This window comes from Grus americana, chromosome Z (genome assembly GCF_028858705.1).
Source record: "Grus americana isolate bGruAme1 chromosome Z, bGruAme1.mat, whole genome shotgun sequence".
NCBI classification, from domain to species: Eukaryota; Metazoa; Chordata; class Aves; order Gruiformes; family Gruidae; genus Grus; species Grus americana.
In genome coordinates, this window is record NC_072891.1 from 63,016,942 (window position 1) to 63,032,305 (window position 15,364).

General features: G+C 37.8%; 1 protein-coding gene across 2 annotated transcripts in view; it reads right to left on the reverse strand.

Annotated features, from left to right (window-relative positions):
- PJA2 (praja ring finger ubiquitin ligase 2) overlaps window positions 1-10,520 on the reverse strand; it is a 73,332-nt gene extending 62,812 nt beyond the window's left edge. Inside the window, exon 1 of one of the 2 annotated variants that reach the window (XM_054809468.1) lies at window positions 10,401-10,520. The gene's annotated coding sequence lies outside the window, so the exon portion shown is untranslated. The remainder of the gene's footprint in view (window positions 1-10,400) is intronic. The other variant, XM_054809470.1, reaches the window with a different exon arrangement.
- Window positions 10,521-15,364: the final 4,844 nt, after the last annotated feature.

Here is a 15,364-nt window from a genome sequence, read left to right on the forward strand (position 1 = left end):
GCCGCCGGAATACCCCGGCGGGTCTCTGCTCTTACACCCTGCTCTGGCTGCCTGCTTCTGGCCCCTGTTAGACATCCAGGCAGGCGGGAGGCTTGATCCATTAGGGCTTGCTTTTTATGTCCTCCTGCACTTTCTTCATACGTGAGAGAACTAGCCTCATTCCTTATTTAAATAATATAATTTTAACTAATGCTTTCATTACCTCCTTTCTCATTTTGAATTCCCACTTGTTAAATTCTGCTGGCAACAGGAATAGCACAAAGAGCATGCTTTCTAGATTCACTGTTTTCTACGACAATTATCTCATTTAAAATAAGACTGTATAAGACCAGTTCATTGCAATAGACAGAATAGATTTCCATTCATAATAATACCTAATGATTTTTGAGGAATTTTCATTATTTGTCAGCCCTTGTTCTGCCTTCAGATTCTCAGGAGTCAACACTTCAAATAAAGGATTTCTGCTCATTGCTGTACTAATACATACAATTAAGCTTAGAGGCTAACAGGTCTTCAGATTGTGATGGGATCAATTAGCTATGTTACTCCTTTGGGTAAATTGCCAGAATGATAGAAGCACGATGATAGAAAACAGAAAATGGTTTGCTTAAATGAAACTGTGCTTCTCCATCTTGTGTTATTGTCATCAGTGGTAGTACTAGTTGTGGAGTGGTAGGAGTAAACATTGCAGGAGTTGATGTATTTAATAACAATGGAAAAATCAGCTTGTATGTAATCAACGTGTGCTGATACGTGCTTTCAAACCAGTGCAAGAGCGAACCCGTAATGAGGATTTCCACAACACTGTCTGTTACTTTCTGTTTCTCTTAAACCAACACTCATTACTTCTTAAATCTTCTGAAATATAGTATGAATTTTTATATAATCAGAACTGAACAATTATTAATTTAAGCACCTTTGAAACTTGAATTGCCATTTAGAGTAACTATACTGTTTTCCAAAGAATTAAGTCCCTAATGTAGGCATATACAGAACTTTCAATTACATTTTATGGTGCTTATTGCAAACCATTTTGTTCTACTAGAAAATCACATTCATTTCTGAATTGTACTGTTGCTGTTATTGATCTTTATTGCTTTAGTCACTGCTGCCATAGCCTCTGTACCTTGTTCAACAGAATAGATGTGTAGCCCTTTCCTTTGAAAGAAGGCATTATATTTTATCAGAGGTTAAGGCTGTCTTTGTATAAACAGTTGTTACTGCTGCTGTAAAACTTGCCTATTTGGAGACTGACCAATTGTTCACATATTTCATCTGAAGCAATATGCATACATTTTCCAGAAAACGTTGTTATTGCATGGATAAACTTCAAATTAATTTCACTATTATTCTGTGCAGCTGCACATTATGATTAGGTGGCATAAGCCAGTAATCACTGGCTCAACACTGCTCCGTATTTTGGAATATCTCTTTTTGGGAGTATTTGTGAGAGCCATTACAGCAGACATTTTTGGGGAGATACTTTTGAGTAGGTTCCTTAGTCATTGCCTCAATTGTGAGTTTGTACAATGCATCGCGTGCTGTCTTCAGCCTGCAGGTTCCTGGAGAATGGCTATTTATTTTGAATCCTTTATGTATACAATGGTGAAGCAGCAATCTCTGGAGGACAGCAGTGTTACCACTGCTGAGTGAGATTTGCCTTTGCATAATTACCTATGTGCTCTTCTTTTCGGATGCCACTTGTTCTGCTTAATCTTGCATTACTTGCCAACTTGAGGTGAAAGCACAGTTAAGGCTAAGCGTTGTGTTGCATAGTCTCTTTGCTGGCTCTGCAGACTTCCCAGTGAGTCAGAAAAGCTGTCTGTCAGCGTTTTGAAATATTTTCTTGGCTTTATCATGGCACTACTAGCTTTTTCTCACATTCCAAATGAACATCAAACTGTTCAAAGTCAGGGGATCAGCTTCTGCATCCATCTGTGAACATAACTGAAAATAAATCAGCTAAGAATTGCATTGTACTGCAGGATGTGGACTGTACAAGGAACAGTCTGGACCACGTTGTCCGTAGGAAAGAGCTACAGATTCATGTGAGTTATGGGTAAATAGTCATCACAGCAAGAATATATATCAAAACTTGCACTGCTTTTCTTCACTTTTATCTATTCAATGAAATATATATACATATGTGGTAATCCATTTTTAATCTAGTATTCCTTTCATGTTCCTGAGTGTAATATGATTGTAGTAGGCATTATTATCTTCACACAAAATATTCCCTCTTTTTTGGAAGTTTTGCAAATTGCATACATATATTTAATGTACTTCATTATATTATATAAGTTTTTCATCAAATACAGAGCCAGCTGAAACTAAATTGCATCAGAAAACTTTCTGTAATTACACAGTATATTTAGATATGTCATACATTATAAATTAAATGACTCCCCTTGCAGCTCAGTAGATTGGACTGGCCTTTAGGTTTCATTTACAATGATCCAGAACACTGGTAATTAACTTGCAAAGCCAGTCCATGAATAGAGAGTTGGAAGTATCTACTATTTTGTGGAGGCAGATTTAAAGGAAAGAGAGCACAGAAAAGGGCACGTTTGTTTTTCTGTCATGTTTTGATAGCCCAGAATATCTAAGGGGATTGCTTTTGTATATGGACAAATACCCTTAAGAAAGGCTGCCATATGGATACTGAACAGTTGAGGAAGGACATCTGGTGATATACTATTTTAAAAAATTAATAATTATTTTCTCCTACCACTGCTATCTCATAGTGGTAATATAAGAAACCAGTTTTCAAAGTTTCCTATAAACATTTGAAGTTTACAATTCAGTTTCAAATGTATATTTCTTGATTTTTTTCTTCTTTGTATCTGGGGAAAAAAATGTTATGGGTGCCAATATCCTATATTTTAATACCCCCCACACACCCCCTTTCTTGCCCAGTAGATCTGTCTGAAAGATGTACCTCTAGATTCTGCAAGGTACAGAATATGGTGGCCAGCCACCAACAAAATACTTAAACGTGTACTTAGCTGTCACTGAAGCCAGTAGATTTTAAATGTGTTTAAGTCTTTTACCAATAAAGGAGCTTTGCAGAAACAGGACTCATGCAGTGTTGTTAAGGACTTCATTCCAACTTCTTTTACTTATTCAAGAAGTTTTATTTATTTACTCTATTGTCTACCCTCCTGCAAAAATGGCATTAAAACTTGCTTTAAATGGTTGTTCAAGTAACGATACGAGCTGTGGGGACAATAAAAAGCAAGAGCTATGCATATCACCCACTCTGAAGAGCATAAGTGCTAATTAGAAAACTTTGCAACTTTTACTGAAAATGGTGTAAACCAAATTAAAAAAAGAGAAATTGCCACTGAATTTGGGCATTTTCAGTGTGGACAGCTGTCAGTGGCAGTGAATCCAAAATATACGAACAAATGGTGATGATTATGGTGATAATATACATGACTGAGGAGAGCGCAGATAAGCAAGCTGATCTACATTTACTCTGAGACACTTAACAAAGTAAAGTCTCTAGTCCTCTTACTCACTTTGCTGAATAAGGAGTAGATCAGATTTCAGTGATGGTCCTGAGAGGAAAACAGTAGGGTGGTTTGTTGAAAAATTTCCATCTAAACTGAAACCATTGGTGTAGAGAAAAGAAAGAGGTAGGTGTGGGAAAAGCTCTGGCTGTTACCCAAGGAAAACAGCTCACTGGATGTGACTGTGGAAGATAATCTGCTTTGTGAGGGAAAGTTAAACAGTAATTTATTCCCCACGAGTTGGAAAGAAAGTAGTACTGGAATATACTGAACTCTTAACAGTGCGCTAAACTTAGTGAGTCAATATAACTTAGAAAAGAAAATATTCTAATTTTATTAGATGGAAAATTACCAACTCAGTAGAGCCCCTGGTTTGATCATGCATTAGAATTTCCCCGAAAAGCCATCACCAGCTAATTACTCACCCTTATCAGGGCCCTGCTACCAAAGACCTCTCTCCCCCCTTGTCTTCAAGTACTAATGACTAATGACCATCACACCTTTTCCCTTGTTAATAATAAGCTTCTTTGCTCTTCTATGTCAGCAAGCTCCTTTTTTTTCATCTTTTCTTTTTCTTTCTTTCTTTTCTTCTGGTTTTATAACTGGTTGAAAGATTTCTTTTGAAGTCACATCAGTTGTTTGCAGCCTGAAGAGAAACCTGTTGTTTCTCTTTTAGACTTGAAGAATGGATTGCATGTCTGATTGCCTGATTTTTTTCCAACAGTATCAGTTAGTATAATATGGGATGTAACCTCTCCCAACAATCCTTTTCTCATTCTGGTCCACAGGGACTTTAAAATTCATTCAAGTACACTTGCTGAATTATGAGTACTGTGCCTGTAGGACACAGATGGACACCTGCACTTTTTGTAGAACTATTGCTGTTTCTAACGGCAGTCAATCACTGGGCAGATGCTATCCAGACTGACAGGTGAAAAAGCTTAAAAAAATTATAGGGACATTAATATTGTCATGGGCAGCAAGAGCCTGTCAACTTACTGTGTTTGGAGACACGTTTCTAAAAATTGGCCAACATGAGAATCATAAAGCAATTTGGCCATGTAAACCAGAGATAAACCACTGCAAACAGTTTTTTATGTTTATCAGTTACACATCTGTTATAAAATATGGAGGTGTCAGATGCTGTTGGTCAATACAGTATTATTTGTACATAGCTTATGTTTTTAAGAGTCCTGTATAATGCAAAAGCTTGTAACCTAATTATTTCTAAAATACAATATTACAAAGCCTACACTTCATGTAAACGTATTTTAAAACAAAACCAAAGCCCTAAACCAACTACAGTAATAAACATCTTGATATAGTTTTGCTGTTAGACAAGAACTAAGGTTCAAAAAGGAAAAATAAATTTAAACGTGGCCTCCCCATTGTAGCTAGATACATTCTATAACTCTTCAGGCCTCTTGCCTTTAATGGTCAACAAGCTAGGTATGTACACTCTTTTCTGTAAGAGTGGTTCATTACATAAGTGATTGCTCCAGCTACAAACTACAGAAAGTCATGGCCACAGTTTTTCTTTCTGCTTCTTTGTGGAAAATCCTGTTCTATTGGTCTATCCTGGAAGCGCTTATTCCACAATGTTTTAATTCCATAGTAAATAAAAGGAAAGAAGAGGTCTTGTGTCATGCCCTTCACTTCTCATATTTCTTATCTGAGGGTAACGGTTTCTGCTAAAAGCTAAGTTTCTTTTTTTTCTTCTGTTAATTGTAGTCCGAATAGCAGTACACTTAGTGGCATACTGAAAGCCTGTTGGCTAAGAGTTCCTGTTCTTTACTGTATTTTAATGTCAGTCTGTATGACTACTTTTCCATGAATGTGCACAGAACTCAAATATTTGCACATGCAAATCTAGTAAATCTAGTAGCTGCCTGAGCAAACACGACCACACTATTGAAACTTCCCATGAGCTTTTTTTAGAAAAACTGCCATAAGAGTCTGATTCAAGGTCTAACTTTATCTGACAAAATACTCAAAGTCATGAAAATCAAAACCCAACACTGTTTTTGCACTTATTCAAAGACTGTACTGGTAAGCATTGGTAGGTATTCGCCAGTGTACTATTTATTATGCATTTATAATGCTTTATTTATTTATTGTGTATTTGTCTTATTTTGAGTGAATGATGCATTACTGTCTCACTGCTAGCCATCCCTGCTCCAGGAGCCCTGCATGTAGCACCACTCTTTTCCCACCCTCACCTCTGATCTCTCTATCCCTTTTCAGCTGCCCTGAGCCTGCCTGTCCTACACTCCCATTCTCCTTCCCCAGGATATACCTCATCTGCAGAAAGCTTTTCATTCTCCTTCCATTTGCAGAAGGGAAGAGAGGAAACAGTGTACAAGTTCAGGACTGCATCCGTCATTTTCATGAAAACATTAACTTCTTTTCCTTCCCCTTCCCCTCCTTGCTCTCCCCCACTTCCCGCCCGCTCTCCTCTTCTGCCATAGAGTGAAAACTACACTAACCAGTTAATTTTTTTTTTTTTTCTGGGTATGTGTACTCTTTATCAGTGAAGAACCTCAATACTTTTGCTCAGTACTTTGGGCATAAGGAGGAAGAAAAGACAGTAACTTTTTGTGGCTGATTATGTGGCATCATTGTTTAGGCTTGCAGCCAAAGCTGCTATTAAGTCCTATTACACAAATACCAGAGCTTCTGAAACACCCTGTGGAAAAGTGCTGTATTCTCAAACAGTGAGCTTGTGAGCCATTGTATGTAGTGAATGGATAAACAGTATGGATTCTGAGTGATAAATGTGACATGATATTTTATGTACTGCAGTCTGACAACATTGCTGCAATGAGGAACGACACATTTTTAACATCCTACAATTCCTCAAGGCTAACTCCTTACCAATGATAGTCTCTGCATGTGACATAAGCAATTTTCTTTCCAGGAGAGAGAAAACCTTGCAGTTATGAGTAATGAATTCCTGGCAATTGGATAATGACTACTCCTTACACTAATTTATTAGCAACAATGTCCATGGAACAAGTTCCCCGCTGGTGTGGGCAGGTGGGGGGGAACACAGAGGGGAGGAAGAAGGTAATGGTCTGCGTGTGCATGTATGCACATGTGTTTGTGTGTGTGTGCATGCACATACATGACCGTGTCTACAAGGATTACTTGGGTCATTAGAAAATCCTCACATGTTCACATTCTATAAAACACAAGTTTTTCCTTGTAGTCTATGGAAAGGAGAGTAGCCAACAATGCATGAATACTGGATATAATCAGCCATAGAAGTGTCTGATTTTCCTATTTTCCAAACGGGTTATTTAATCATTTAGGTGTTTTCTATGTGTATAAAAATATTTTCTCAATTGTAATAAAAAATGCCACAGTGTGGTTTTTATCCTTTTCTGCTATTATATTTGTAGACTATAATATTAGAAATATGTCCAATTAAGGGTGAAGACTACTTTGTCTTAGACAGTTCTCCATTAGTCATTAAGTCATTTCTTTACGCTATGCCTTGAATAGCCTTACTAACATCTCAGTGATTGTTATATGTAATAGATTCACAATGGTATTCTCAATCGTTATAGTTAAGTCTATGAAGAAAATTAATCGCTTTTATTGCAAAGGTAATTAAGCTTGCTTGTAACAATGTTCAAATCTTATTGGAAAGAAGATGAGACTAACAGGTATATCTGAAGTTAAAAAAATTGTTACAATATGGCTTAATTTTTCCTCTAGCTTCTGATGTGCTGATAGAAGAGTAACCTGCTTTAGTGAAAGATCACACACTATTTTAATAAAGATATGAAACATCCATCTGTGCACGGATATTTATACTTACGTTTTCTTTAAAACATATTTCTTGAGAGCTCATAAAAACTGAGAGAAATACAACTGCATAATTCTTGGATAATAATCAGCCAGGGCTTTTTGTCATTTCTTATTATTTTTAATAGGTTGGTTAATGACAGAAATTGTTTAAACAAAAGTTTTTACAAAACTGCTGACAGATATTTCCAATAATATGTATATGAATGTGTATGTATATGTATATGTATATGTGTGCATACAGAGAGTAATAGAGATGCACAAACATGTATATGGGTCTTCAGTGCCCACTCACCCTCAAGTGTTTTGGCTTCTCTCACAACAGTAATATTTCATCAGTCTTCTGAGTCTTGAATCAGATATTTGCCTCTTCAAATGGTTTACTTCTAGTTCATGTAAAAGACACTGAAAAATAACTTCAGAAATAATCTTTTAAGCTTTTTAGAACCTGACTAATTTTATAATGATAGTTTAGAATATGACCCTGAAAAACATTTATATCTTGAAGTCCAGTGAAGGACTGAATGATAAATATACTGCACCTTGGAGACAGAAGAGCTGTGAACTATTCAAAGGCTTTGGCTGCAAAGTGATTTGTCAGAAACAATAAAGGACTGAAATATGTCATCCAACATGAAGCAATTGCTCTCTGGGTGAACTTTTCTGAAAATCACACTGTCTGTGCTAAATTAATCCATGGGATTTCAAGAACATAACGTTTGAGGTGAATACGACCTCGTGTATCTAAAGCTATGATTTACCCTAAACTCACGATCTAGAGACTCTTACTGGCAATTTTAAAGCTCAGAATGTTTCAGCACTGTTTCTGATTGTTACCTGAGGATATATGTCTTATGTAAGAGTAAATCTGTAGCAAACAAAAAGCTTTTCTTGATAGGTGGAAAGACTTTATGCATTAGTTTTTACGTTATTTTATAACAATTATTAAAAGCCAATTCAAGAGTGCTGTTTAATTATGTTAAATTTGGACAAATTTACCTTTACTTCCTATATGTCAAATGCTTGATTCTGTATGAGAAGAACACCTCATACTCTGGAAGGTCCTGCCTTCTTGACCTGCAAAACACTGGATGCAAGTATCTCTTCTTGGGAGTTATCACTGCACAGTTGCCCTGTTCTTGTTTTATCCCTAGACATCTGAGTCTAGGATGTAGGCCCGAGACAGGAGACTGGGTTAAATGAACAGGATACTTCGTCTGATTCATTATGACTGCTTTCATTTTATGTTCTCATAGTCCGTTTGAACTCACCTCAGCCCAGGCAGCACATAGCTCTTCAGGGAGACAGCTGCTGTTAATTACTCTGTTTCACCTCAATCTGGGTAAAGTTAGACTTGCTGAAGACAGTTTTAACTTAAATCACTGCAAGAAGAGTCAATAATAAACCTCCATCCCTTGTTGCACTGTCACACCTCCACAGTCTTCCTCAAAATTGCATGTATGGTCATGTCTCACAGTGGCTAGGTCCTTTTGACAAACTTAGTGAGAGCTATATTACAGAAAGCTTTCCACCGGTGATTTCTCTTTAGTCTTATTCAGAAGACCGGATCTAAAAGGCCAAAGGGTCCAGCTGGACTTATGCGGCTAACTGCTGAAACTCTTCCAAAATGTACCCGTTTCTTACTCCATATTTGTAGATACATAATTATACTTTTGCAAACATTTTCCTCATATTAGTTACTATGAGGGATTACTTTTATTTGTTTACAATTACTTTCAGAAGCCCACATCATGAATTCATGACTGTAGGCATAGTACAGTCCTATGACATTTTTGCTTTGCTGCACTGAACTACATTGGATGGGAAACCTCCCTGAAGTCATTGGAGCTGCTTGTGCAATAAGATACTGCTCATTGTGAAAAGAATCACTGGTCTGAGCATACTATGGATAAAAATAGGAATAGAAGTAAATTATTTTTTTTAAGATTATAAAAAAATTATTAAAATTATATAAAGGTTTTACTCTCCAATCTGCTTTCATAAATTGGCTGAAATTATAACAATGATGCAGAAATTATAAACATAAATAAAAACATGTTTTTGGCTTTTGATAAGATAAGAAGATAGCTGGGTGGGGGGGATTGCTGTTCATTTTCTCAAGCAGGTAACAGAAATAAACCATTCCACTGTCAGGTAGAACTATGATTAAAAGTGGTGTTCAGTCTTGAAACGTGTCAGCGAAAGATGTATATACAAAAGCACATGAAAAATAGTTGTTGCAAAATGTGTGACTGAAGATGTCACATGCTAGGTAGGCATTTGTGTTCAAATGCCTACTAGGTAGGTATTGATTTGTATGTTCAGGGCTATAATTCTTGTCGGATTTTGATATGTGTATCCGGATGTGTACCTGCTGAAAATTGATTCTTTAAGATGATTTCAGAAACAAAAATCTTTTCCCATAGAAAGATCCATTTAGAGGTTGCTGAACTCTCCACTTTCTACTCATCTATTTTTGTGGAAATTTCTCATGATTACAGGATACAGTACAGTAGCTCTTTAAAATTAACCTTGTAGTCCTGCCAAAAAGGGAAAGAAGAATAAGTGCTGCTGGAGACAGAGTGACTGGTTTTAGCATTAAGGTTATGTCTGACCAGTATGTTCCTACTCATATGCCTAAAGACCCTTCAGTCCTATGGAGATAGCATGAGGGCTGTCATCTCCATATGATGGACATAGTGGATGACAGCACTTTCAAGAATATGGTTAAATCCTTTTTCTTTTTATAAACCTTTCCTGTACCCTACTGGAACTCAATTAATGTCAAAGAGAACATAGGTAAGAGACAGGCTTTGTGAAACAGATTTTTAAAAACTCTTAGAAAAAATGTTTCCATGGTTTTTTTCTTTCATTTCTCAATCAGGCTAGGATTGATTCTTACAAGCATGACCCCTTATGGATTTCACATCCAAGCTACTGCAACACTGTACTGGTGTACAAAAATCTGATGAAACTATCTGTAAGAAAATAACTCTCAGCTCAGTGGCTATAACCACTTTCTCTTAGATCAAGAAAAGTACTGAATGTGTTCAAGAAAATGTAAACAACATGCACTACCTGAAGCACTTCCGTTAACACAGAAACTCCACCAGGCACAAAGGGAACAAGGAAATACTTGACAGTCTGTTCCATAGCAGAGAAGAAGAATGAAGAAAACGATCAAACTGTTTCTATGCAAGTCTGAGGTCTTCCACATCTCAAAAGTTATGCAATCCTAGCTAGTGTACCGAGTCTTTTATTAACCAGTGAAGAGAAACCAGGCATGCATAAAATAATGTTTGGACCCTGTTACTTGGAAGGGTTATTGCCTTTCACCAGGTAACTCTGTCTTGCTCTCACTGTAATGGAAAGCTTGATTGTCTCCCACAAAGACTAAAGCTAGGTTTGTGAGGAACATATTTTCTACACAAAGAGGGACATATCCATTGCATTTCTGTGTGGAATTCATTGCCAAGCGGTATACCACCTTATGGTGTACTTTTCTAGTGGGCTTTTACAAGAAATATGCTAAGAGTAGGTTCAAGTATTATAATTATGCATCTGTGAAACAGCTGGAGCACACAAAAGTGGTAACTCCCATGTTTGGGATATTCGTGATGCTAAAAGAGCAAAATTCAGTGTGCTTCCTTAGAAGAAATGATGGTGAATTCAAATCGCTCAGGACAAAAGCCCCACTGAAATTAAAGTGAAAGCACAACAGATATTTACATTTCAAACTAAAAAGGAGTCAACAAAGGACTATAAAAGTCTCATGCCATGTAGATGGAAATATTTTATGCATGCAGATGGTCTATGGTATTTGGCTTGCTATTACAGTGAAAACAGGTAGTTACATCATGATCTCTTACATAGACATGCTTCTTTTTGATCATTTACAGTTGTTTTGCTTGTTTTTTTTCACTGTTATGCATCAGTTGTAAAGTACATTTGAGCAACTGGTCATTTCAGTCAAAGACTAAGTTCTGTGCTACTAAATGAAGCATTTAGGACACAGAATATCTTTCTGAAGCTGTTTAAAAATTAAAAAGCATTATATTGTATCTCAAAGGCAGGTTATCACAGTTTCCTAGCCAGTATGTTGTATAAAGCCTGGACTTCAAAACCACAATATGAATCATTCTAAAAAATATTAAATTGTAAGCTCTAGTTAGGCATATATATAAACCCCTTCCTGTAGCAGCTACCTATAATCCACTGCTTGATATGTAGTATATTATGCAAATACCTCCATAACACACTAACTGATGATGATAACTATCTTATGATGAGATATTAGCCATTAACAAGTTGGCATAATAAAAATATGGGGATAATGATGGCATCTGCTTCCCTGCAATTCTAAGCAGTCTTGGGAATATTTTTTTTTTTAATTTGAAGCTATATTTATATTTCTTCCTTATTGAATAATGATAGACTTCACACTGAAAGAATATGTATGGTCTTGTCATTCTTTCTCTGATACAAAAGGCAAAACTTCATTAAAAAAAAAAGTGTGTGTTGTAACTTTGCAAATGATAAAATGCAAACTCCATTGCTTATAAGCCAGTCTTGTGACTTTTGTGGTTCTGGAGCAGGCAGGGAAGAAGTGTTTCTGCTTCAGGAGTTCTTGTCCTTTGCTACATTACTTAGTAAACAGCTAGAAACTCTTACCCACCTAGGGTTTTGGTCAGTGGTGGTGGTGAGGCAGAAAGGAAGAAATAAAATAATATGGTCTGGCCATCAAAGGGAAATGTTCTGAGAATAATGCAACACAATTCTTACCAAAAACATTGAATCAATCTTTTTGAGCTGCTTGGCTTTAGTATGGAAGAAGAACTGCATCTCTTTGGTGAGAGAGGAAGGGGGCTGAGGGGATAGGATAGTGAAGTGTTAATTTATAATGTCCCTTTCCAAAGAAAGAGACAATAACAAAAGAAAAGAAGAGTCATTAATTCCACCATCACCAAACCTACAGCTTTGGTATTTGCTTTGTGTAGATTATTTCAAATGAACATGTGTTCCTATTCCTTCCAGCTCCACAGAAAGTTTGTGGAGCTGCAACATATGACACTGAGACACCCTTAAAGCAGTCAAGAGAAGAATCTCCCACACGTGAAGGAAATCTTCATGTAAAATTTGCTGTGGAAGACAGGGTGATTTTACTGAGGAGACTTGAAGCTTTTCCATCGACATATCCCGTGAGGCACATGCTCTGCAGCACCTGATGTGAGAGAGCACCTGTGAGAGGGCACCAGATTTCAGCCCACCATCATTCTGCCTCTGGAGAGGTGTGTTGCCATTTCATTTGTTCTCCCACCTCCAGAGAGAAGGGTGTGAACCATAATATCTTCCCAAGGTGGTAGTTTTGTTCATTGTATCACTGTATTTTAAAAATCAGATGTAGCAGAATTTCCCATTTTGAAACAGATCTTTCTCACATTAATAATAATTTTCAAGGATTGTTGTTACCACGATTTATAAGTTTGCCATTTATGCATCCTCATCTGACTCCTGTTTGTGGCAGTCTTGGTCTCTTTATACTACATGTCTGAAGTTATGTCTTTCCTGTTATCCCACTAAACATCTGTTCTTCTTTAGATACTCAAATTTTCCTATGATTGTCTGTCTTTTGGTTTACTGCACATGCATTGTTTTGCAGTACATACCTTTCCATTCTTTTAATGTATGTGGGAGAGCCATGAGCACATCCATTGGTTTAATGCTGTTGTGTAATGATAAGTAGTTGCTGGAGCAATTGATAAAAATAAGATTTATATGATTCACTGTCATTTTTTTTCTTAATTCATCATAATAAAAATTCTCACTAATTTGGATTATCTTTTTTTTTTTTCTGTTATTTCAGTGTACAGGGTTAGTTTATACATACCTATAATTCCTTTAGCCACATTTTTTTAGTTCCTCCACTGCAGGCAATGCTTAAAATATGTTATTTAAAAAACCCGAAAATCCGAATCCTGTGAAGACTTTGAAATTCAGATATGTTTTTTTCCACAAGACACATTCACTCAGGCATGAATGACAAAAAGTAACAATTCAATTTATTTTTGTATAACGACATTCATACAAAATTTCATAAAGTGCTTCTGAAAGACGAGAGTAATAGCAAGATAAAGCCTTGCAGAACTGACAACAGTGTCTTTGGTGCATGCAGAAAGTGACAACAAAGTGGTGTGATAGATTAGAAAGAAATGAAAGTTAAAATATAAAAGAGAGAGGTAAGTATTTTGTAATTGAGTTAATAGAGTAATATTAGTATCAGGAGGAAGTAACAAAACTGGAGAAGGTAAGTGTGGTCCATATTACTTGAATATGAACAGAGAGGTGAGGGAGAAATTAAATAAGGGAAAGTGATGAAGAGGAAAACCACCAATATGTGAGAAATCACAAAGGAAAGAGTAGTTCTGCACAGTCATGGGAGAACCAAGAGGAGACCAAGACAAGGGAACTAGAAGTAGATAGCTCTCAACTGATGGGACCAGGATGAAGGAAATCTAATGGGAAATTTTATAAGTAAGAAGAGGAAACTTGCCTTTGTTGTGCTACAGACTGGAAGTCCCCTGTGGTACACCACTATTCTCTGAAGAAGGATTTGGCTTCAATATTACAAACTCTTTAAATGTAGGGATTAATGTCTTGAGTGGATTAAGACAGAAACTATTGAAATAAGAATGTAACCCTATGATAAATGTGGTGGGTTAGCCCTGGCTGGAGGCCAGGTACTCCCCAAAGCCGCTCTACCACTGCCTTCCTCAGCTGGGCAGGGGAGAGAAAATATAACGAAAGGCTCCTGGGTTGAGATAAGGACAGGGAGAGATCACTCACCAATTACTGTCACAGGCAAAAAACTCAGGACAATTAATTTAATTTATTATCAATCAAATCAGAGTAGAGTAATGAGAAATAAAACCAAATCTTAAAAACATTTTCCCCCCACCTTCCCTTCCACCCTTCCCTTCTTCCCAGGCCCAACTTCACTCCCCATTTCTCTCCCTCCTTCCCCCCAGCAGCACAGGGGGACAGGGAATGGGGGTTGTGGTCAGTTCATCACACGGTGTCTCTGCTGCTCCTTCCTCCTCAGGGGGAGGACTCCTCACACTGCCCCTGCTCCAGCATGGGCTCCTTCCTACAGGAGACAGTCCACCAACTTCTCCAATGTGAGTCCTTCCCACGGGCTGCAGTTCTTCACCAACTGCTCCAGCATGGGTCCCTCCCACGAGGTGCAGTCCTTCAGGACCAGACTGCTCCAGTGTGGGTTCCCCACAGGGTCACAAGTCCTTCAGGCATCCACCTGCTCCACCATGGCGTCCTCCATGGGCTGCAGGTGGATATTTGCTCCACCATGGACCTCCATGTGTTGCAGGGGGACAGCCTACCTCACCATGATCTTCTCCATGGGCTGCAGGAGAATCTCTGTTCTGGTGCCTGGACCATCTCTTCCTCCTCCTTCTTCACTGACCTTGGTGTCTGCAGGGCTGTTTCTCTCACATCTTCTCACTCCTCTCTCTGGTTGCAATTGCTCCTGGTGTTTTTTTCCCACCCTTCTTCACTCTGTTCCCCCAGAGGTGCTACCACCATCACTGATGGGCTCAGCCTTGGCCAGCGGTGGGTCTATCTTGGAGCCAGCTGGCAGTGGCTCTGTCGGACATGGGGGAAGCTACTAAGCAGCTTCTCACAGAAGCCACCCTTGTAGCCCCCCTCGCTACCAAAACCTTGCCACACAAATCCAATACAATAACAAAGGACAGTAGTTCTCAAAATAACAATGTTCAAGCATTTAGGACAGAGAGAAAGAAGAAAAGGGGGAGCAGAAGAGGGACACAATCACAGCTGTAATCTGCCCAAGGAAGTCTGAGAAATTCTTAGATTAGGAAAAGAGAGATAGTATTGCTATTTTTCATCTAGATTCTCAATATACCTGATTTTCGTGTATTGTCTCTTAGCTGACTGGTGCAGTCTGCACTGTACTGGCTGATGATACCAGAGGAGCTCTGGCTGAAGGCTGTCAGGCAGCAAATGCTGAC